Below are 21271 nucleotides of genomic sequence, written 5' to 3'. Positions count from 1 at the left end.
TAAAAGAAAAAAAAGCAATAGAGAAACATCAGACACCAGAAACTGGCTCTTTGAAAAGATCCATAAAATTGATAAATCTCTAGCCAGATGGACCAAAGAAATAAAACAGAAAAAGAGAGGGAGAGAAGACACAGATTACCAATATCAAGAATGAAAGAGGTGATATCACTACAGATTACACAGATATTAAAAAGATAATAAGATTCAAAAGTTATTACAAAGCAACAGGAATCAAGTCAATGTGGAATTGTCATAAGGATAGATCAATGAAACAGAATTGGGAGTTCAGAACAAAGTTACCTTCACATTTATGATTACTTGATTTCCAGCAAAGATGCCAAGACTATTCAATGAGGGAAAAACAGCCTTTTCAAAATATGGTGATTTCACAACTGAATATTCACATGCAAAAAAGGAGGAGGAGAAGAAGAAAAAGTAGTAGTAGTGCTGGACTACCTCACACCATGTACAAAAAAAAACCCTCAAAATGGATCAAACACTTAAATGTAAGAGCTAAAACTATAATGCGCTTAGAAGAAAACACAGGTATAAAACTTTATAACTTTGAGCTAGGCAGTGGTTTCTTACATATGACATTAAAAGCAAATGCACCAAAACCAAAATTAGATAAACCGGATGTCCTCAGAAGTAAAAAGAACTACAAAGGACACTATCCAGAATGTGAAAAGACAACATGGAATAGGATCTTTGAAAATCACATATCTGATAGCATATTTGTAATCCAAAGTATATAAAAAACATCACAACTTAATTAGGTAAGTAGCCCAATTTTTAACATGGGCAAAGGATCTGAACAGACATTTCTCGAAAGAAGATGTACAAATGGTCAATAAACGCATGTTCAACATCAGTAGTCATCAAAGTAACGCAAACCAAAACCACAATGAGATACCACTTCACATCCACTAGGATGGTTATCATTAAAAAGACAGACATCTTCTGGAAAAATTGAACCCTCATTCACAACTGTGGAAATGTGAAATGGTATAGCCACTTTGGAAAACAGCCTGGAAGTTGCTTAAAATCTTAATTAAACACAGATCATATGAACCAATGATTCCAGTTCTAATTATATGTACCCCCAAAATGAAAACACATGTCCACACAAAACCCTGTATGCAATGTTCCCAGCAGTATTATTCGTAATGGCTAAAACGTGGATACAACACAAATGTATATACATTGATGAGTGAATTGAGAAAACGTAATATATCCATACAGTGGTATTACCATTCAGCATCAAAAAGGAATGAAATACTGTTACATGCTACAATGTGTATGAATCTTGAAAACATTATGATAACCAAAAAAAGGCAGTCACAAAAGGCCATATATTGTATGATTCTATTTACGTGAAATGTTCAGAGTAAGCAAATCTATAGAGACAGAAAGTAGATTAGTGGTTGCCCAGGACTGAGGGTAGGGGAGTGGGTAGTGGGAAAGGGGAGTGGCTGATACTAGGTATACAGTTTCTCTTCAAGGTGATGAAATGTTCTAAAATTGATATGGTGATGGGTGTACAATTCTGTGTACAATAGTATTAAAGTCATTGATTTGTACACTTTAAATAGGTGAATTGTATGGTATAAAAATTATATCTCAGTAAAGCTCTTTTTTTTTAAGGGATAATAAAGGGATATGATGAACAACTTTATGCCAATAAATTTGACAACCTAGGAAACAAGGAAATGGACAAATTTCCTTGAAGATACAAATGACCAAAGCTCACGCAAGAAGATACAGGTAATCTAAACAGTCTTGTAATTCTTAAAGAAATTGAATTTGTAAATAAAGCTTTCCCACAAAGAAAACTCATGGTTCAGATGGTTTCACTGGTGATTCTAAACAAACACTAGTGTGCTAATTCTATACAAACTCTTGTAAAAGAGGGAAGAGAAGGAAATAATTTTCACTTCACTTTATGGGGCCCTAATATTAAAACCAGACAATCAATATGACAGATGAAAACTACAGACCAACAGCCCTCATAAACATAGATGCCAGAATCCTATGTGAAGTTTTAGTAAATCTAATTCAACAATATATTAAAAGGCCAAGTATGGCTCATCCTGGGAGTGCAGAGTTGGCTCAACATTTGAAAATCAATCAATGCTCTTCGTAACAGACTGAATGAGAAAAACCATGTGATCATCTCAAAAGACACAGAAAAAGCATTTCACTAAATCTAGTATCAATCCCTGATTTTAAAAATTCTCAGCAAACAGAATAGAAGGGAAATTCTTCAACCTCATATGAGCATCTACAAAAACCCCACAGCTAACATCAGATTTAACAGTGAAAGTGTCCTTCTAAGATCAGGAACAAGACAGGTATGTCCACTCTCACCACTCCTACTCGACATTGCATTGGAGTTTCCAGCCAGGGCAATTAGACAAGAAAACAAAATAAAAGGCATCCACACTAGAAAGAAAGAAAGAAATCTATCTTTATGTGCAGTGGACATGCTCACCTATATAGAAAATCCAATAGAAGCCACACAGAAAAAAGCTATTATAACTAATAAGTAAGCTTACCAAGGTGTAGGATACAAGACCAATATACAAAAATCAACTTTCTTCAACATACTACTACAAACAAACAGAAATTAAAAATTTTCAATACCATATATAATAGCATCAGAAAAGTGAAATAGTTGGGAATAAATATGTCAAAAGATGCGAAAGACCTGGATATGAGAAATTAAATTATTGCTGAGGTTAAGTTTTCTAAAAAAACACCGAAATAAATTGAGATTCCTTGCTATGGATTAGAAGGTTCAATATTGTTAAGATGTTCATTCTCCTCAAATTGACCTACGTATTCAAATCAATCTCAGTCAAAATTGCAACAGGCATTTTTGTAGAAATTGATAAACTAACTGTAAATTTCATGTGGAAATGCAAAGGACTTAAAATAGCCAAAACAGCTTTGAAGAAAAAGAGCAAAGCTGTAGGGCCTGATTTCAAAATATTGTGATATGGATATAAAGACAGACAAATAGATTAATGGAACAGAAGAGAGAGTCCAGAAATACAGATAACTGACTTCTGACAAAGGAGCACAGACAAGCAGCAGAGCCAGGAGAGTTTTTTCAACAAATGGTGCTGGAATAAATGGGTACTTAAGAGCAAAAAGTGAAATTCAACCCACACCTCACACTATAAACAAAAACTAACTCAAAATGGATCATAGTTATAAACATAAATCCTAAAAGTATAAAACTTCAAGAACAAAACATAGAGTAAACCTTTTGTAATCTTGGGTTAAGTAACGATTTCTTAGATATGACAATAACAAACACAATCCACAAAAGAACAAGTTGATAAACTAGACTTAATCAAAATTAAAAATGCCTGTGCTTTGAAAAGACAATCCATAGACTGGAGGAAAATATATGCAAAACACATATCCTTTACAGGATTTGTATCTAGAATACAAAAAGCCTCAAAACTCAACAGTAAGAAAACAACCCAATTTTCAAATGGGCAAAAGATATACAGAGACACTTCACCAAAGAAGATATACAGATGGCAAATAAGCACACAACAAGATGCTTGGCATCACTGGTCATTAGGAATTACAAATTAACACCACAACGAGTTATTACAACTATTAGAAGGCTTAAAATTGGAAAGACTGACTCTGCAAAGTGTTGGTGAGGATGTGGAGGAACTGAAACTTTCACACACTGTTAGTGGGAATGGTGCACCCACTTTGGAAAACACCTTGACGGCTTTCTTTAAAAATTAAACCTATACCTACCATACTGTCCAATCATTTCTCTCCTAGGTATTTCTTCAAGAGAAATGAAAGCATATGTTTATACAAAGACCTGTACACACAAATTCATAGAAGCTTTTCTGTAATAGCCCCAAGCTGGAAATAACCCCAAATGTCCATCAACAAGTAAATGAATAAATAAACTGTGGCATACCCACACAGTGGAACAGTCCTCTGCAATAAAAAAGAGCAAACGATCGATACATGCTACAACATGGGTGAATACCCAAATAATTATGCTGAGTGAAAGAAGCCAAACAAAAAGAGGATGGATGATTCCATTTATATAGAATTCTAGGGAACACAAATGGACGCCCACCTGGGGATGGGGAGGGTGAGAGTAGAGTGGGAGGATGGGAAGGGGTGAAGAGGAGCAAGAGGGAGGCTTACCTAGGGCATGAGGAAACTTTGGGTTTGATGGATATGTTCATTATCTTGATTATGGTGATGGTTTTACGGATGTATACATTTGTCAAAACCTATCAATCTGAACATTTTAAACATGTGTGATTTATTGTATGTCAGGTATACCTCAATAAAAGCTGTTGTTTTTTTTTTTAAAAGGAAGATAAATCAAAGTTATACTGGAAGGGGGAAAAATGATTAAACTAGAATACTTTGACTGATTTTTTAAACTTAGAGGTTCTAACATTTTCTGAGTCTTGAAATGTTGTCTCATCTGTTCAAAGATTCATAATCATTTACTTCCAGTGTATAAACATACCTCATTCTGTCATTTGAAGATAACTGTAGCAAGATTCTGAGATGCACTGGTACCAAGTAAGAGGCTGTGACTCTAAATCATTTCTCCTAAAATGTAACACCCATACCTGAGATCCCATGATTTCATCACTTTATCAATCGCCACTCTTCTCTCTAAACACGAATGGACAAATAGAATGGCTCCTATTCCATTAGAATTTAAATCCCCTCCCACTTTAGGGAGCCACTAAACATGATGTTCAGGACAAGTTTTAAGTAATATGAGGATGTGCTTTCTTCACAAGAATGAGCAGGGAGAGAGGGAGCAGAAACAAAACACAGAAGTGTTCTGGAGGGTCATCCCCACCATGAAAAAAAACCTCCCCAGACTGAACAACCAGTGGAACATCTCCAGCACAACAGCAGACATCCCTAGTGATTTCTGTTTTCATCTTTTTCCTTTTAAGTTTTTTTTACATTTTAATTTAATTTTTAAATTAATATGCTTAATTTTTTAGAGCAATTTTAGGTTGAGCAGAAAGTACAGAGTTCTCATATATTCTTTCTCCTTCCCCCTTATTCTCCTATTAGGAACACCTTGCACTAGTGTGGTACGTGTGTTACAACTGATGAGCCAATGTTGATATCATATTATCAACTAAAGTCATAGTTTCAATTGGGGTCGACTCTTTGTATTGTAAAGTTCTATGGGTTTTGACAAACATATGTCATGTATCCACCATGTCAGCATCAAACAGAATAGTCTCACTGCCCTCAAATCCTCTGTGTTCCACCCACTCAGCCCTCCCTTCCTCCCCTGAGTCCTTGGCAATCACTGATCTTTTTACTGTGTCTATAGTTTTACCTTTTGCAGAATGTCATACAGTTGGAATCAGACAGTATGTAATCTTGTCAAACTGGCTTCTTCTACTAGTATTGTGTTTAAAGCTCCTCCATGTCTTTTTCTGTTTGATAGCTCATTTCTTTTTATTGCTGAATAATATTCCACTAAATAGATGTCCCACAATTTCTTTATCCATTCATCCACTGAAGGACATCTTGGTTGCTTCCATTATTTTCCATTACACACACACACACACACACACACACACACACACACACACACACACATGAATCAAGCCATACTATACATTAAGGTTAGTGTACTCTACAACACAATATTATACCTCACTACAAAAGTTTTAAATATAATAATACTCTGTAGTCATTGACTCAGAAAGATGGCCAGCATCAAGGGGAAAGGTAGCTATAGACAAACAGGACTAATATGACCCTTGTTATGCAAAATCACCTACACATATGCACTTCATCTACAGACGACTTCAAAACTATATGGGCTACAACTTATGAGTGTACTTTGTGCATGCCAAGCACCATCTTAAGCACTTTTTAAATATCAATTCATCCTTACAACTGTTTTAAGAGGTAGGGACCATTCCTGGCCCCACTTTACAGATGAGAAGACGGAGGCACAGAGAGGTTAGGTAACTTGCTTGAAGTCAACCAGCTAAGTGGCAGAATTGGGTTTGAACTTAGGTCTCATGGCACCAGCACCTATGGTCTTATGTAATTCCCCAAACCCTGATCACAGCCCCAGAGGCTGAACAGGCTGGTCCTTGCCACCCCCTCATGCTTCACCTCATCCTCCCTCCTCACCTCAACACTCCGGCCTCCCCCTCTTCCCTTTATTCCCTGAAGACACCGCTGCCCTTATACTACAGGATTTGCATATTTGCTGTTCTCTCCACCAAGAATGTTACCTCCTCATCCCTCAGGTCTTAGCCCAAGTGTCACCTCGAGGGAGCCTTCCAGACCCCCAACCTGGGCTGGGACCTCCCACTTGTGTTCATAGTTCCCATGACCCTCCCTGTGGGCCTCATCATTGTTTTATCTGCTTTTTGAGTCCCCTAAGAGCAAGGAAGTGTCCATTTCACTCAGAGCCATGTCCCCTCCACCCACAGGAGGGGCTGGCATGGACTGGACATTCAAATATTTGATGAATGAATGAATGAATGAATGAATCCATCTGCCAGGGAAGATCGACTTGGAGAGGCATCTGGAAGGCTGACATGAAAACATTCAAATGATAGTCACCACAGAGAGGTGGATTCCAGAGAACTTTAACTCTTATTTTTGTACTTTGGGGTTTATCTGACTGGGCAGCGTTCTGGTGAATAGGTATCATCTTCCAACCCTTCAGCATCTCCCCCGTCTGGGGGACCCCTGTCTGCCACTCTTCCTGCCCCTACAACATTCTCCCAGCCCTGAATTTAGCCCCAGTGGGTGGTGTATTAATAAGCGAAGGGAGAAGGTCACCCAGTTCGCAAGCACTGAGCCGTCCTTGACTCGGGTGCAGATGAAATGTACTGAGGCGGAGGGGGAGCCGCTTTACCAAGCGCTGAGCATGTGTGAGCTATTTCTGATTCCCACCTGGCCAGGCATAGCGCATCTGCTATGGGAGCCAGAGCCAGCCTGGCGGGCGGAACCACTGACCAGCTGCCCTACCCAGCCCACACCAGACCTGGCCACTGACCTGCTGAAAACTCTCCCTCTTAGCTCTCCAGTGCTTGGGGCAGGGGGAAAAGAGGGGCAAGACCCTCCGCTTGGCATTCGAGGCTCAGCAAGGTCTGGTCCCTGCCCACCTGCCTGCTCTCCACTCTCCCAAGTGCAGCCAGGCCCTTGCTCAAGTCCTGGCCTTTGTACATGCTGTTCTTTCTACCAGGAATGCCTACTTGGTTTCTAGTAGTCGGCTCACTCTCACTTAGGTCTCAGCTTGAAAAACTCCAAGAAATCTTCCTTGATCATCACCCCGGCCCTTGTCCCAGGGCTTCCTGCTATTACAGCACAGATCCCGATGTCCTGGTGGCCTGTGATCCCTCTTGCAGCCTGTGATGTGGCCACCTGGTGGGCCCTCCTAGTCATCTCCATGTCCTAAGGTTCAGCAAGGGCTTGGCCCATAGCAGACACGAATCCATGTTTGCCAACTGACTACACGAGGGAGAAAGTGCTTCTGGTGCCTAGAGGGACAGAGGAAGTAGGGGGCAGGGGAGCAGGAGGAGAGCAAGTGACTGAGTCTGGCTGTGACTTAGAGGCTAAGGGAAGAGAGATATGGTCCTAGGGGGCAGGGCAGTGGAGAGGAAGCCAGTTGACCCAGAGTTCCAGGTATCAGGTGCGGCTGCCTGCACAGCCCCAGTAGGTGCAGTGGATGCGGAATCTGTACAGAACAGAGCATTCCGTCTAAATATATCTGCTTCCAACAAAGGACACACAGGGAGGGAGTTGGGGGCACGGTGGGCCTGAGTGCTGGGAGAGCCTTTACAGGAGCACCTGCCGGGCCCATGGCCGCCTGCACTGGCAGGGAGAGTCTACCCTGGGGCCCAGGGTCAGGGGTGGGCCTGGGTGGGCCTTTCCAGGCAGGGTTCCCAATGCCTGACCTCCTACCCAAAAGCTGCTGCCTTGAATGTGGGCCATGCACAAACCAGGCCAGCAGAGGAGGGAGGGGACACAGAGCTGGGCCTGGGGGAGGGGGACACAGAAGTGGGCCTGGGGGAAGGGGCCTTGGTCCCAGGCAGTCCAGAGTCCAGGTTCTCCCTACCACCTTGTAACAAAGGCACAGAGAGGGAGGCAACTCTCACAGGATCAAATAGGAGTCTGGAGGCAGTGAGGGGTGGAGAACTCAAGTGTCTTGGCTCCCAGGCACCATGAGGGCTTCTAGAATTCTCTTCAGTTTCTTGAGGTTCTCCCAAGAATCTTTCAGAGTTGGGTAGAGAAAAAGCACTAGATCCAGAGTCTAGAGTCCACCTGGTTCCGTCCCATCTCTACCACTGGTGCCCTCAGGCAAATCATCCCTGGGCCTCTGCTTCCCTCTCTGTAAAATGGGGATAAGCATGACTCCCTCTGTGTGCAGGCATGTTGCACACAAGGGTGTCTGCTTCTTGGCCCTCCCTGCCAGGGTGCTTTCCCCGGGAGCCCAGGAGCCCACATGGACTGGAGTATGGGGAGGGAGTGCCAGAGGCCTCCAGGGTGCGTGTGTACTGGGGTTCAGGGGCGGTCATAGAGAACACAGCAACATCAGCTGCTTTTTCTTGAGTACCTACTATGTGCCAGGCCCTGTTCTGGGTACTTTAACACCAGAATGTCACCTCACCCTCACACCAGCCCCTATGGCAGGCAGTGATGCTGTTATCCCATGGGGAACAGATGGGGAAACTGAGGCCTAGAGAGGTTTCTGAAAGTCACACAGCTGGTGAGCAGAGCTGGACTCAAACTTGGGCCAACCCTCAGAGTCAGCTCGCTTCCTACTATGGGTGGATGAGCCTGCTGGTGGCCACCCAGGGAGGTCAGCCTGTGGCTCCAGAAAGCCTCCCAGGGTCCTTGGGGCTGAGGAGTCACCACCTTTCCATTCAGTTTTGCTCTTTTAATTAAGAACAAAATCAGGGGGGAAAAACTGTTTATTAAAACAGCTGGACATAAATACTCGCCACTATTAACATTTCATTTTTAAATAGGCACTAAGGCCGCACACAGCCGGAGCCCCCCTCCCCACCCTTGGCCACCCTCCCCCTAGGCGGACTGGTGCAGAGCCTGGGCCCTGAGGACAACCAGTCTGGGTTCAAATGCTGGGTGGCCTTCAGAGTGTTACTCTCCCTCTCTGCGTCTTATTTCACCACCTGTGAGAGGGAAGTGGCCCCTCAACCCAGAGTCACTGGGTGTATTGGAGAGATGGCTGAGGTCAAGTTCTGGCCCAGGTCCCATGGGAAACAGCCAACACCTCTCCTGTTTAACCTAGGTTAAGGTTTCCTTAAAATAAAGATCCCCAGATTTAGAATGTCTGTGTGCATATTAGAAAGAGATAATAAATGTTTATTTTCATTTTAAACCACTACATTTTGGCGTAACTTGTTACACAGGACCAGACAACTAATACAGAATGCCGGCCTTGAGATGGGAAAGAGGAGAGGGCAGAGAACAACCTGGGGTCTCAGAGGGTGCGATTTACGTGCTCCCAGGCTGGGCGTGCAGGGGCTCCTTCCTCTCACACCTCAGTCTTCCTTGTATGGCTGCTTCTCAAGACTGTTTACACACACAAGAACAGATCTGAAATAACTCCTCTAGCCCACAGAGCCTACTATGCACCAGCACAAAGCTAAAGGTTTTCACATATCAATTTTCATTAAATTCATCCAATATCTCTTTGGGGGTGAAGAGTATTATGCCCAGTGCCTAGAATAATGTCTGGCACATAGTAGGTGATTGTATTAGTCTGTGTGGACTGGGCTGTAGTGATAAATAGACCCCAAATTTCAGGGGCTTAAAGAACAAGAACGATATTCCTTTCAAACAGTTGGTCTCCTCCCAGGTTGGCAAGAAACAGTCCTGGTGGGTCCACAAACTAAAAGAGGGGACAAACCAGCCAACCTCCCACTTGCTCAACCCCTGGGTACCCCCATGGCATGCCAGATGGGCTCACATAACCATCATCCCTACTCCTGATTGGAGAGAAGGAGTGAGGGGCCACAGTGGGAGGTGTGGGCCACGCTCTGGTCTAAGGCACCTGCCTCATGACCAGGCCCCTCTGTGGGACAAGAGCCTGAGGGGGCACAGGCTGTACTCTGGCCACCAGGCTCAACAGTGCTCAGCTGACACCCATGAGCTGTACACCCACTGTGTGCCAGGCCCCAGGCTGGGCACCACTGGAGGCACCAAGAGGCACCAGCCTGGCTCCTGCCTGGAGGGGCCTCCGTCTGGTGGAACAGGCAGACACATGCATGGGCATGTCTCTGGAGTCCAGGCAGGAGTGACCCATGTGGGACAAGGAGGCCGGTGCCCTGGAAGGACAGGGCCTGAGCTGAGTGGTAAATGACAAATAGGAGTTACTGAGCAAAGACTTTGGGGAAGGGTTTTCAAGACTGAGGGAACAGTAAATGCAGAGGCTGGGCCAGGGGGCATGGCGTGCTCTGGGAGTCCCAAGTCCTTCAGCTGAGCCATAGGTGAGGACACGATGGGGGCAGAAGGGGACTGCAGGAGTGCACAGAGGCAGGTGACAGAGGCATGGACTGCTCAGGGCTCTGGGCTGTGATAGGGTGTAATGGGCTGGGTGTGGTTCTGGATCAATCTCTGCCTGTGTGTGGTGGGTACACAGGCAGGAGACCCAGGAGGGCGTCAGGACAGTCATCTTGGCCAGAGGCCATGAAGGCTAGAATCAAAAGATGCTTGACAAGGGGACATGGCGCAGGGAAAGAGCCCAACTTCTGCTTCCTAGCTGAACCCCTAGTCCCACCCCAAGGGCTCTAGGCCTAAGGCTGCCTCCCATCCCCCAGACTCCAGGAATGGCCTTGTGATTTATCAAACCCAGGCTGGCAAATGGTTCCTGGAAGCCTTGGGGCTGCTGGCGGTGGGGCCCCTGCCCACCACCACCCCCCTCCAGGCTGCCACTGCCTTTGCCCCTGCCCCATCCAGTGTCAGTAGAGGGTGGTGACACACTGGGTCAGCAGAGTCAGTCAGCTTTGGCCTTAGCCTCAGCCTCAGCCTCAGCAGGCAGGCAGACGTCCAACACTCCATACCAGAGCTGGGAAGGCCTGGGCGTGGCTGGCCAGGAGAGCACTGTGGGTCTGCCCTGCTCCAGAACCTTCTGTGGCTCCCCAGTTTCTTTCAGTGGGAAGCACCTTTGCAGGGGGAGGCTAAGAGGCCAGAAAGAGGGGCCCAGCTCCACTCTACCTTGCTGCGGGACCTCTGGCAAGTCACTCAAACATCCTGCGTTGGACTCAGTGAGAGCCAAGGGCTTCCTCCAGGAACCCTTCAGGGATCCAAACCACATCTGGCCAAGTTTCCAGCCCCACCTGGACAGACTGCTTCAGCTTTCCGAGCCTCAGTTTCCCCACAGTCAGCAGTGCACCGTGTGGCTTCCAGGCCCTGATTCCCTCATATGAGCTCCTCTTCGTTCCTTCCAGGCTTGAGACACTCACACTTCCCATGCTACCCACACCACAGGGCCTTTGCACCAGCTAACTCCTCACTTGCAGGTCTCAGCTCCAGTGTCTCCTCCCTGGGGCAGCCCTCCCTGAACCCCCAGACTAGGTCAGGTCTCTCGTACTTCTCTGCGGTAGCAATGCCCGTCGTTGATGTGAGTTTACATTTGTCTGGGAGGTTAGGTTATGACTGCTGGCCTGCCAAGAGGATCCACAGGGCAGGCACGTAACGTGTGTTTGTTGAATGAATACTTAGAAGCAGGAAGGGAGGGAGGGAAGGGAAGTCCAGAGAGATGATAATATCTACCTCTCAGTGTTAAGAGGATCTGACAAACCACAGAAGGCCTGGCCTGAGTTGGGGCAACATACGCACCCTGCATACACACACACCCCTGCACAGGGATCAAAAGGGGCCCAAGGGTGGCCCTACCTCCTTGTTCATGCCCACATTTTCCCCGAGTTCCCTGATGAACCAGACAATGGTCATATGCGCAGACAGGCAAAGGTGGGCCTGGCCCCATGACTAGCGGAGACCTCCAGGCTGCCCGGAGCCAACCAGCCTCTGTCCCTGCCCACATGGTCCCTGGAAGGCCTTGCACATTCCCAGTCCTCCAGGAAACTCTCACACCCCAAAGGTGGCAGGTCCCCTGGAGGAGAGGCGTGAGATGTTGACACCTCCTCTCTGCCATCACACCTCAGCTTCAGGGACCAGAGCTGGAGGTCGGTGAGGAGCCTCAGAAAATTCCTAGCAGTGCTGGGGTGGGGGGATGGGCTCAGGCAGCCCCAAACCCACAACCATGTCCCACTCCTACTGCACAGGTGGAGAAACTGAGGCCCAGAGAAGGCGGCAGGAGAGGGGGGCGCTCACAGTCACCAAGCTGGCCTCTTGCCTGGGGTTTGCCTGACTTCACCTGGATGCAAGTCACAGACCTGGGTTCAAATCCTTGCTCTACCATCCACCGGCTGCACAGCCTCAGTTTCCTCGGATGTAAGATGGGGATGATCACAGCACCTTGCCCCCTCCACTGCGGGGTGCACACATGGAGAACACAGGTGGCAGAGGGCCCTGTTCCCTCAGCAGCAGGCCAAATCCAGCCAGGACTCCTCCTGAGTCACAGGTGCCCCTCAGAGCCATCACTGCAAAGCTGCCTGGTCAGCCTCAGAATCCCCTCACAGTACGTCAGCCCAGAAAAGGAAGGCAACCACACCAGGGTCACACAGCAAGGCCCTGGCATGCAGAGACTTGAACCTGTTCAGTTGAACCTTCAGCCTCAAACCTCCCACCCCAAAGTGGATCTGGCAGAGCCAAGGAGGTGCCAGGGCTTGGCGGCAGCCAGGGGAGGGAGGGAGGCAGGCAGGCAGGCAGCTGGGGGTGGTGGGAAGAACCTTTTTTCCCCTGTCTTTAGCAAACCCGGATCCCCGTTTCCAAGCTGCACTCTAGAGCCCTCAGCTGCTGCGTCACTGCGCGCAGTCAGCCCACGGTGGGTGGAAAGAAGGCTCCCTCCCTCTGGCAGGAGCTGGGGGACAGGGGGCTCGGGGGAAGCCAGGCAGAGGTCAGGGCTGAGAACAGTGAGGACTTCCTGACACCTCCCAGAGGGAAGCCCAGCTGGGTTCACCCCTGGAATCACAGAGAGCTGAGCTGGAAGAGCCTCAGAAACTTAACCCCCAGCACCCCACAAACAGATGGAGACCATGAGGCTCAGAGAGGTGCTGGGACTCAGTCGGCAACACACAGCAGCAGACCAGCTCCAAGCCCCCATCTCCTAGCAGTTGTCGGCAAAAGCCTCCTGGACCCACCTCTAACTCCCTGCAGGCTCATCTGTCACCACAGAAAGAAAAAATCTGAACCAGAGGCCTAGTTCTCACTCCCTCGCCCCAGCACTTGGGAGCACAGAGACCCCTGCCTGCACAATCACAAGCCCCTCTTCAGGGTGTGGTTCTGAGCCCCTGTCATGGAGCCCAGCAGGTGCTCAATCAGTGTCTTATGCTCCATTTATATGCCAGGATGCCTGCCCCATTTCTACATTGTCAAAGACAGAACCCGCCCACATCATATGTTTTCTAAAGATGACCCTCTCATGTACCAAATGTCACTTTAGCCATTTTTGAAGCAAACTCCGGGAGATGGATTACCTGCACAGGCCGTCTTACACTGAAGAGAGGAATGCAAACGCTGTGTTTGCTCTGCTGCCTTCTCAGGAAGGCACCCTGCACCCCTGTGGGCCCTGGGGGCTGCTGTGGTGGGGGCTGGGTCTGCCCCTTCATTGGATGGCCCCAGGAACAGAGCACTTTGTTCTCCCTCTGTTCTGCAGTCATGGTCACTTCTCAGCACCCATGTCACCTCTCCTTCCCCCAGAAGCCAGGGAGATGGGGGAGATGGGCTGCCTACCAAACTGTGTGTCAGTGACAGTAAAGGAGCATGCTTCCCTTGGGGCCTCTGGCAGGCTGGGGAGGTGAGGCGCTGCTGAGTGGCCAGTGACATCCACAGGCACTCTGATGTCACTGTCTCAGACCAGCCTGAGCTCCGCCTCCAGCGTGTGTCCAGGTTCCCTCAAACCATGATCTGGTCGGCTCCATTTGATTCCCATGGCCTAACACCCACCTTCCATGCTCCCTACCTATCACTTCTGTCAAACAAATGGGAACTGCAGAATTTCCAGAACATGGGGCTGAGACCAGACTCTAAACTCTAACTGACATGGATTCAAATCCTGGTGCCACCACTTCACCAGCTGTGTGGCCCTGGCCAACTTTCTACAGCTCTCCGTGTCCCAGTTTCCTCACCTGTAAAACAGGAAGAGTAGCCATAGGGTGTGATGGGATTAAAGGAGAGGCTGGATTTAAGATGCCCAGAGCTGGTGCTCACTGAACAGAGGGCCCAGCGCTATACCTGGCTCCTGGGAAGTGGTCACTGATGTTCTGTGGAATGAATGGATATTAGCCAATGACCACTGTTATTATCACCACCATCAGCAGCAGCAGCAGCAGCAGCAAGGATCCCCAAGCCTGGTTTTGCAACCAGCCCTGGTAAAGGGTGTAGCAAAATTCTCCAAACAAAATTTGCTTCCATTCATTTTGGGTTTTTGAAAAGGCCACGTCAGACAGCTCGGTGGGGAGGAGGCGGCGTTGCAAAACCCAGCACAGAGGGATCCGATCCCTACTCCTCGGCTTGGGAAAAGATGTGCCATCCGTGAGTGCAAGGGGTCCTGGACTGTGGGTTAATCCCTACCCTCTGAGTGACCTTGGGCAGCCACCCAACTGCTCTGAGCCTCAGTTTCCTCCTCTGTCAAATAGAGACAACATCTCTTCTCATTTGTACCCCTCCCTGGGGGTGGCTGGAAGATGTGGGGATTAAATGTGTTCTGCAAACTGTAAAGTGCTGCACACACCCTACGGCCCTCAGTCCTGGCCTGGGGCAACCACCAGGGGACACTGTGGAGGGCTGTGGGCAGTGCAGGCACCTCCTCCAACCCCCAGCACTGGCCACAATAAAAGAATGTCTAGTCATGTGAGCCTTAAAGGGCTTCCCCCACAAGAGTTTGATGAAGTGGAGAATGGGCTTGTCTTTGGTCCAACACAGGAAGCCCCTCCTTAGTGACAGCCTTTCCCAAAGAGGGTGCCATGAGAGTCTTCATGGCAGGGCACTCCCTCCCAGCCCAGCTGGCCGCCACACCCCATTCATCGACAAGGTCCTCCGTTAGAAGAAACTGCTGAGCCTCACACTCGGCCCTCCAAAGCCACCACACCCCATCGTGTGACAGCCCTCCTCATGCCCAAAGAAGAAGCAGGGCCCTGAGGAGTCCCTTCCTGGGCTGTCAGAATCAGAGTCCAGACTATGGGCAGATGCAAGGCCCCTCCAAGATCACCAGGCCCAAGATTTCACTTTACCATGGGAGCCCAGAGAGGGGACATATCTCATCCAAGGGTACATAGCAAGGAAGCAGCAGGGCTCCTGGTACCCTGGCTGGACACTCACCATGACAGCACACTGCCCACCTCCAGGGCCAGCCTCCCTGTAGCCCGCTCAGGAAGGCCACATCTTCCTAGCAGGACACATACCGCCACTAACACCGAGCCTGCCCCATACTTGGCTGCCTCCCTGCCTCTATCTGTGCAGTTCTCTCAGCCAGCAGTGCCCTTCCCCGCCATTCTCTAGCAACTCAAATCCCTCTAATCCTCCAAAATCCACCCCAGATCTAGTGTATGTCCTCCAGGAAGCACCTCCTGCAGGTCCAAACTAGTGGCCCCTTCCCAGCACTTGGACAGCACCAGCCTCCATTGGGAGGGGCCTGGCAGGATGACCACAGTTCCCAGAGCAAGGTCCCTCGGGTTTGACTCTGTGTCCCCCGGCCTGGCACAGAGCTGGCACTCAGCAGGCCTCAGGACGCACTGGGGGCCCAAAGACAGAGTGAAGGATTAGGAAAGGGAGAGGTGAAGAAGCTGGTGACCCAGTGAGAGAAAGAAGAGATGAACCAGTAAATAACTGATGATGTGAGTAGATGAACTGATTCAGGAATAAATGCCTGACCAGATGGGTACAGACACCCCTCCAAAGATGGGTCTTGCCCAAGCGTGGCCCCTCACCCTCCTGCAGAGCTTCTGGGGGCCCCGAGATGTACTGGGATTTCAGAGGCCATGGGCCTATCATTCCTGCAGAGCCCAGCACAACGCCTGGGTTTACAGACCCAGCTGGAGGCCAGGAACCCACAAGGATGATAAAGGCGGCAACTGGGTCTGGCCAAGCCCCCCCCCCCCCACCATGCCCTATCACCCAGCCCTTGACTGAGAATGGCCCAGACCATGCTCATCCATTCATCTGGCCAGAAGAAATGGACTGAGGGCCCAGGATGAGCCAAGAGTTGTCCTCAGCAGCAAGGGAACAGCGTAAAGAGGCAGGCATAACCTTGGTCCTCCCCACACCAACCACACCAAGAAACATCCAATAATAAGGAACAGTGATTGGGGCAGGGAAGGCAGAGGCCCATGGGGCTGTCAAGGAGGTGACAGGGATACAACCTGGCCTGGGCATCAGGGAAGGGTCTCCTCTGGAAGTGATGCCTAAGTTGAGACTGGGATGATGAGTAGTAGTAGTTAAGCAGGCAAACAGGGGAAGGAGGGTGGGATGTTCAGCAGAGGAACCAGCACGTGCAAAGACCCTGAGGCTGGAGGGGACCTGCCCTGTTCCAGGAACTGAAAGCAGGCCAGGGGGACCGGAGCCAAGGAGGGAGGCAGGTGGCAGTGTAAGATGTGGCTAGAGGAGTAGCTAGCTACGGGAGGAGGCTGGGCTTCATCCCAGAGCTGTAGGCATTTACTAAGTATCTACTGTGTGTTTAAAAAAAAATCTGCATTCAAGATTTTAAGAATTCACATTCCAGAATATATATATAAGTGGAAGTGTTTAAATGCCCTGTAATCAGACAATGCCACTTTTTAATGCTTTTTTTGAATGAATCAATCAACCAACCAATCACTCATGGGTGTATGGGAAGGATAGAGATCACCTGCTCTCTGTTACACAGAGTGTCCAACACAATTCCTCAGAGCCTCCCCATCATGAAGAAGCACTGGCATTTTTGAAGCCAGTGGCCCATAAACCATGCAAGAATCTAGCGAGATGCCAGTGGATGCTCCTGGTACATCCAATACATCACTGAGTCTTCTGAAAACTCCAAAGTACACAGTCTATCCTTAGTTTCCAAGCGCTGCAGCCTCTCTTCAAAAACACCAAACACTCAGCTACCAGATAGCCTCGAGCTCAGGGCACACAGCCCTCAAACCTGCAGCTCCATCCAAGGCTGGCACTAGCCGGATGCTGCCCTGGGTCCCATATACCTCAGCCATCCATTTGCCTGCTCCACCCCACACTTTTCTCTCCCATCTGGGCCTCGCACTTCGTCCCTAGTGCCCAGTACAGATCATCTCCCCCCAACAAACAGGGGCTCCTTGAGGGTGGGGACCACATTAGGCCATCGCATGTTCCCAGTGTCTCGCACAGGCCTAGTCTGGCCTCTGACGGATGAATGAGGGGCGGGTGCCATGGACACCACACACAGGCACACTCTCAAGCTGCTGTCTCTTGGTTCCAGAAGGACCTAGGAGCCCTGGTGCACCCCTGCCACAGCACAGGCACAAGCACACACGCCTGCCCCACGTGCAGTCAGTGTCTCCAGGTGCTGCTGGGAATACAATCGGCATCTGCCTCTGACTGGCCGCCAACAGCCGGCTTCAGGGCCTGGTGGTGGCTCCCAACAGTCCAGGTACCAACGGGCCACTCCGCTCTGCGGCCCCACCCAGTCCTGCTGCCACAGGAGTCTGGCTCAGGTCCCTCAGGCCACCCTGGAACCAGGCGGCCCACAGTCCCCTCTGTGGGACAGAAACTGGGCTTCTCCAACAGCCACTCTCTGAGATGGTCCTGTACAATCTCACTCCACCACCTCCAGCCTGGCAGAAAACACAGCCTCCTTCCTTAAGTGAAGGCACAGAGGTAGCGATAGCTAGGATCCCAGGGAATTGGGCTGAGGGGAGGTGCAATGAGGATAGAGGCAGGCCAGTCCAGCTTCCCTTGAGGCTGGGGACTGCACCCCCTCCCCCTCTGTCATTTCCACTTCCAGGCTGGTGGGGGTGCAGGAACCCTCCCCTGCATTAGCGCTGCCCTCCAAGCTTGAGGCTACCTATCCTGGGGCACCTCCTCCATGCCCCCACCCCCCACCCCCACAACTGGCCTTCACCAACTCATATCCCCTTCCCAAACCCATTACCCCTTCCCCTATTTCATTTTTCCCCCACAACATCAGCAGTCTCTGGCAGCCCCTCTGCAACATAGGCAGCACGGGGGAAGAAGGGGAGAAGGGAGAGGGATGAAGGGATAGAGGAATGGAAAGATAGAGGGGGATTGGAGGCGATAGGTTCCAACGAAAGAGGCCCGGGGCCACAACATGTCCAGGTAACACACGTCCACTCCCAGCAGGCCCAGCACATCTGGACCCAACTGGTCTCTCCGGCCACCTGGTCCACCTGTCACCCGCCCTGAACGCGAACCCCTTTCACCGCGGGGCGCCGCACGTGGGGGCCTCCCGTAGCCATGTGAGCGCCCCCCCAGCCCAGGTGCCCAGGTCAGCCCGGCCCCTCCCGGGTACGCAAACAGGAGAGGGCGAGATGCAGCTTTGGGGAGTGGGGTTGCCCTCGCCCCCTCCCCAGATGCCAGGTCCGGGGTACGAGCTCGGGAAGGGGGAAGCCGGCCCGGCAGGCTGTCGGGGCTACTGAGGAGGGATTGGAGGCAGCTGGGTGGTGAATGGAGGAATGCCCGGGCCGACTGGCCGGCAGAGCCCTCCCTCTCCTTAGCTCTAAGATTGGTGGGCAGGGGAGGGGTCTGCCTGAACCCCCGGCTACCTTGAGGATGGAGGGTCGGGCTAGAGAAGGGGCTTCCCAGCTTTGGCAGCCCATTGACATGGGGGAGTCCGCGGGAAAAAAAGCTGGAATGGGGGCCCGGCCCTGGATAGGGGGTTCCGGGCCTCAGCGCCGCCGCCCCCCGGCTTGAGGGTCGGGGGAGACTTAGACTGGGGTATGCCACCCAGAGAAGGGGGATTCCCAGTCGCAGAGCCGCCCCTCGGATTGGGGTCTCAGAAGACAGGACTGGCAGGGGGAGGGGGCTTTTCTGCCCCACCGCTGCCCCTCGGTTTAGGGAGGTCTGTCCCGCAGGAGACCTGGATTTGGGGGTCTTGCCGAGGGACGGGGCACACTGGCCCCGGTAAGGGGGTCGGGGCCGCCGCGCACCACCCCCGCGCCCTCACCTGAGCCCGGCGTCCTGGCCGCCTCCGGCCCGCTCGGCCGCTGCGCTGCGCTGCGCCGCGTCGCCGCCGCCGCCGCCGCCGCCGCTCGGGTCTGCTCGCAGGTCCTCCTGCCTAGGCCCCGGCCCGGGCCCCGGCCCGCGGGCGCCCCATGCCTCTCCTCCGGCCGGCGCGGCGCCCCAGATGCGGCTGCGGGAGGAGGAGCCGCGCGGCCCCGGCTCCCTGAGAGCGGCGGGGAGGGGGCGGGGGGGAGGAGAGATGAGCGCGGGGGAGGGGGCCGCGCTGCTGCTCCCAAAACCAGGCGCGGATCCGGCCACCAGCCCGGGGCTGGGGGTGGGGTGGGGTGGGGGGGCGCCGTTTCTAGCACTCACCCCCACCCACGCCTCCGCAACCCCGGAGGGAGAGGGAGGGTCTCCGTGGCTAGCGACGCTCGGTCTCGAGCCGGAAGGGCGCTTAGAGATCCCTGGTTGGCCGCCCAGAGAGTGCAGGCTCCTGGCACAAGGTCACACAGCGCGGGCTGCGGTAGGGCGGGAACCCGGAACCCCAGGCTACAGGGACAGTCAGTAAGAACCTAGGTTGACGAGCGCTGGACCCTTGGAGGAGAGAAACGGAGGCCCACACAGGACGAGATCGGCTCGGGTCATACATACCGTGCGAGTCAAGAGGCCCCTGGGATTCGAACTTAGGGCTCCTGCAGCTGGGAGCGTGTGCCCCCTCCTGGTGATCCGTTTCCTGCAGGACCTTCTCCCTGGTGTCTTGCCTATGGCAGCCTGGGAGTTAAAAACAATCCCTGAAGTCGAATGGACCCGGACTGAGTACCCATCCTGACTTTCTTGGGGCTCTGTGATCAGAGATAAGAGACTGCTCTTTCTGAGCCCCAGTTTCTCCACCTGTAAAACGGGGACAACACTAGTATGGCATCCCCAACTGGGATTAAGGAAGCAAAGAGATAATGAATGTAAGCTCCTTGCAGGTGCCTGGCATTCAGTAGGTGTCAAGTGTATGTGCTCCTTCTCCCTGGCTCCCACATCTCCCAAAAATGCCAGTTGAGTGCAAATAGAGTAAAAACAGTGTTAAAGGGGGGACATTCAAGCCTTCTCCCAGCTCTTTTTCCAGCCTCATCCACTACCCGCTCACCCTGCCCACATCCTCAACCCAGAAACATCTGTTCCAGTGCTTCTCTGCCTTTCCATGTGCCTGCAATGCCTTCCTACTGGCTCTACCCAACAAACTCCTATTCATCCATCAAAGCCCAAAGCAATCAGTGACATATCCCAGCTTCTCATACTCCCTACCAGTCCATCCATGACTCCCTTTGCCATTCCCACTGTCTAGTCTAGGTTTGTCTCTGTCTTCATTGGTCCCGACAACTGTGGTGTGAGGATGTCACTCAGAGGGGATGACACCATGAGGTCATGCTCAAGAGTGCTCCCTAGAGAAGGCAGCTTCAGCAGGGCCTGGAAGGAGAGATGAGTTTGGAGTTGCCGGTAAGGGGATGGGGGGTAGGCGAGGAGAGAATGTTGCAGGCAAAGCGATGGTTTATGTTTGGGCAGAGTGTCAGTAGGGCAACAGAGAATGAGCTGCCTGGAGCAGCTGGGAAGACCTTATTGTCTGAGCTGGGAGCCAGCCAGGGTCAAGGACTGGACTGGCAACATGTGGTCAGGTTGGAGATGAGCAGGCTTTGCCCTAAAGAACACCTCACACAGGGGTCCCAGGAGACTTGTACAAGGCTGTTCATAGCAGTATCATGTATAATAGTGCAGAGCTGAACACTGCCTAACTGTCCTTCAAGCAGAGACTGGATAAACAGTGATGAATTCAGACAACGGAAAACTCTCCATGCCATGATCTTCACAATAGGTGAATGCAAGCCAAATGCATCCATGAGGATAAATACACTGCTGATTCAGTTTGTGTAAATTCAGAGTTGTACACTTATGATTTATGTACTCTTTGTATGAATTTTATACTTTAATACAATTTTTAAAAATA

The 21271-nt window shown here is 50.7% G+C and overlaps 1 protein-coding gene across 3 annotated transcripts in view; it reads right to left on the bottom strand.

The window, feature by feature from the left end:
• Positions 1 to 19428, bottom strand: part of DLGAP4 (DLG associated protein 4) — a 176064-nt gene extending 156636 nt beyond the window's left edge. For 2 of the 3 annotated variants that reach the window (XM_032462243.1, XM_032462244.1), the window contains exon 1: positions 19283 to 19422. The gene's annotated coding sequence lies outside the window, so the exon portion shown is untranslated. Of the gene's footprint in view, positions 1 to 19282 lie in introns of all 3 variants that reach the window. The other variant, XM_032462246.1, reaches the window with a different exon arrangement.
• Positions 19429 to 21271: the final 1843 nt, after the last annotated feature.

Source organism: Camelus ferus, chromosome 19, assembly GCF_009834535.1.
Source record: "Camelus ferus isolate YT-003-E chromosome 19, BCGSAC_Cfer_1.0, whole genome shotgun sequence".
NCBI lineage: Eukaryota > Metazoa > Chordata > Mammalia > Artiodactyla > Camelidae > Camelus > Camelus ferus.
The sequence above is the reverse complement of the archived record's forward strand: the minus strand, read 5'-3'. Positions and strand labels throughout refer to the sequence as shown.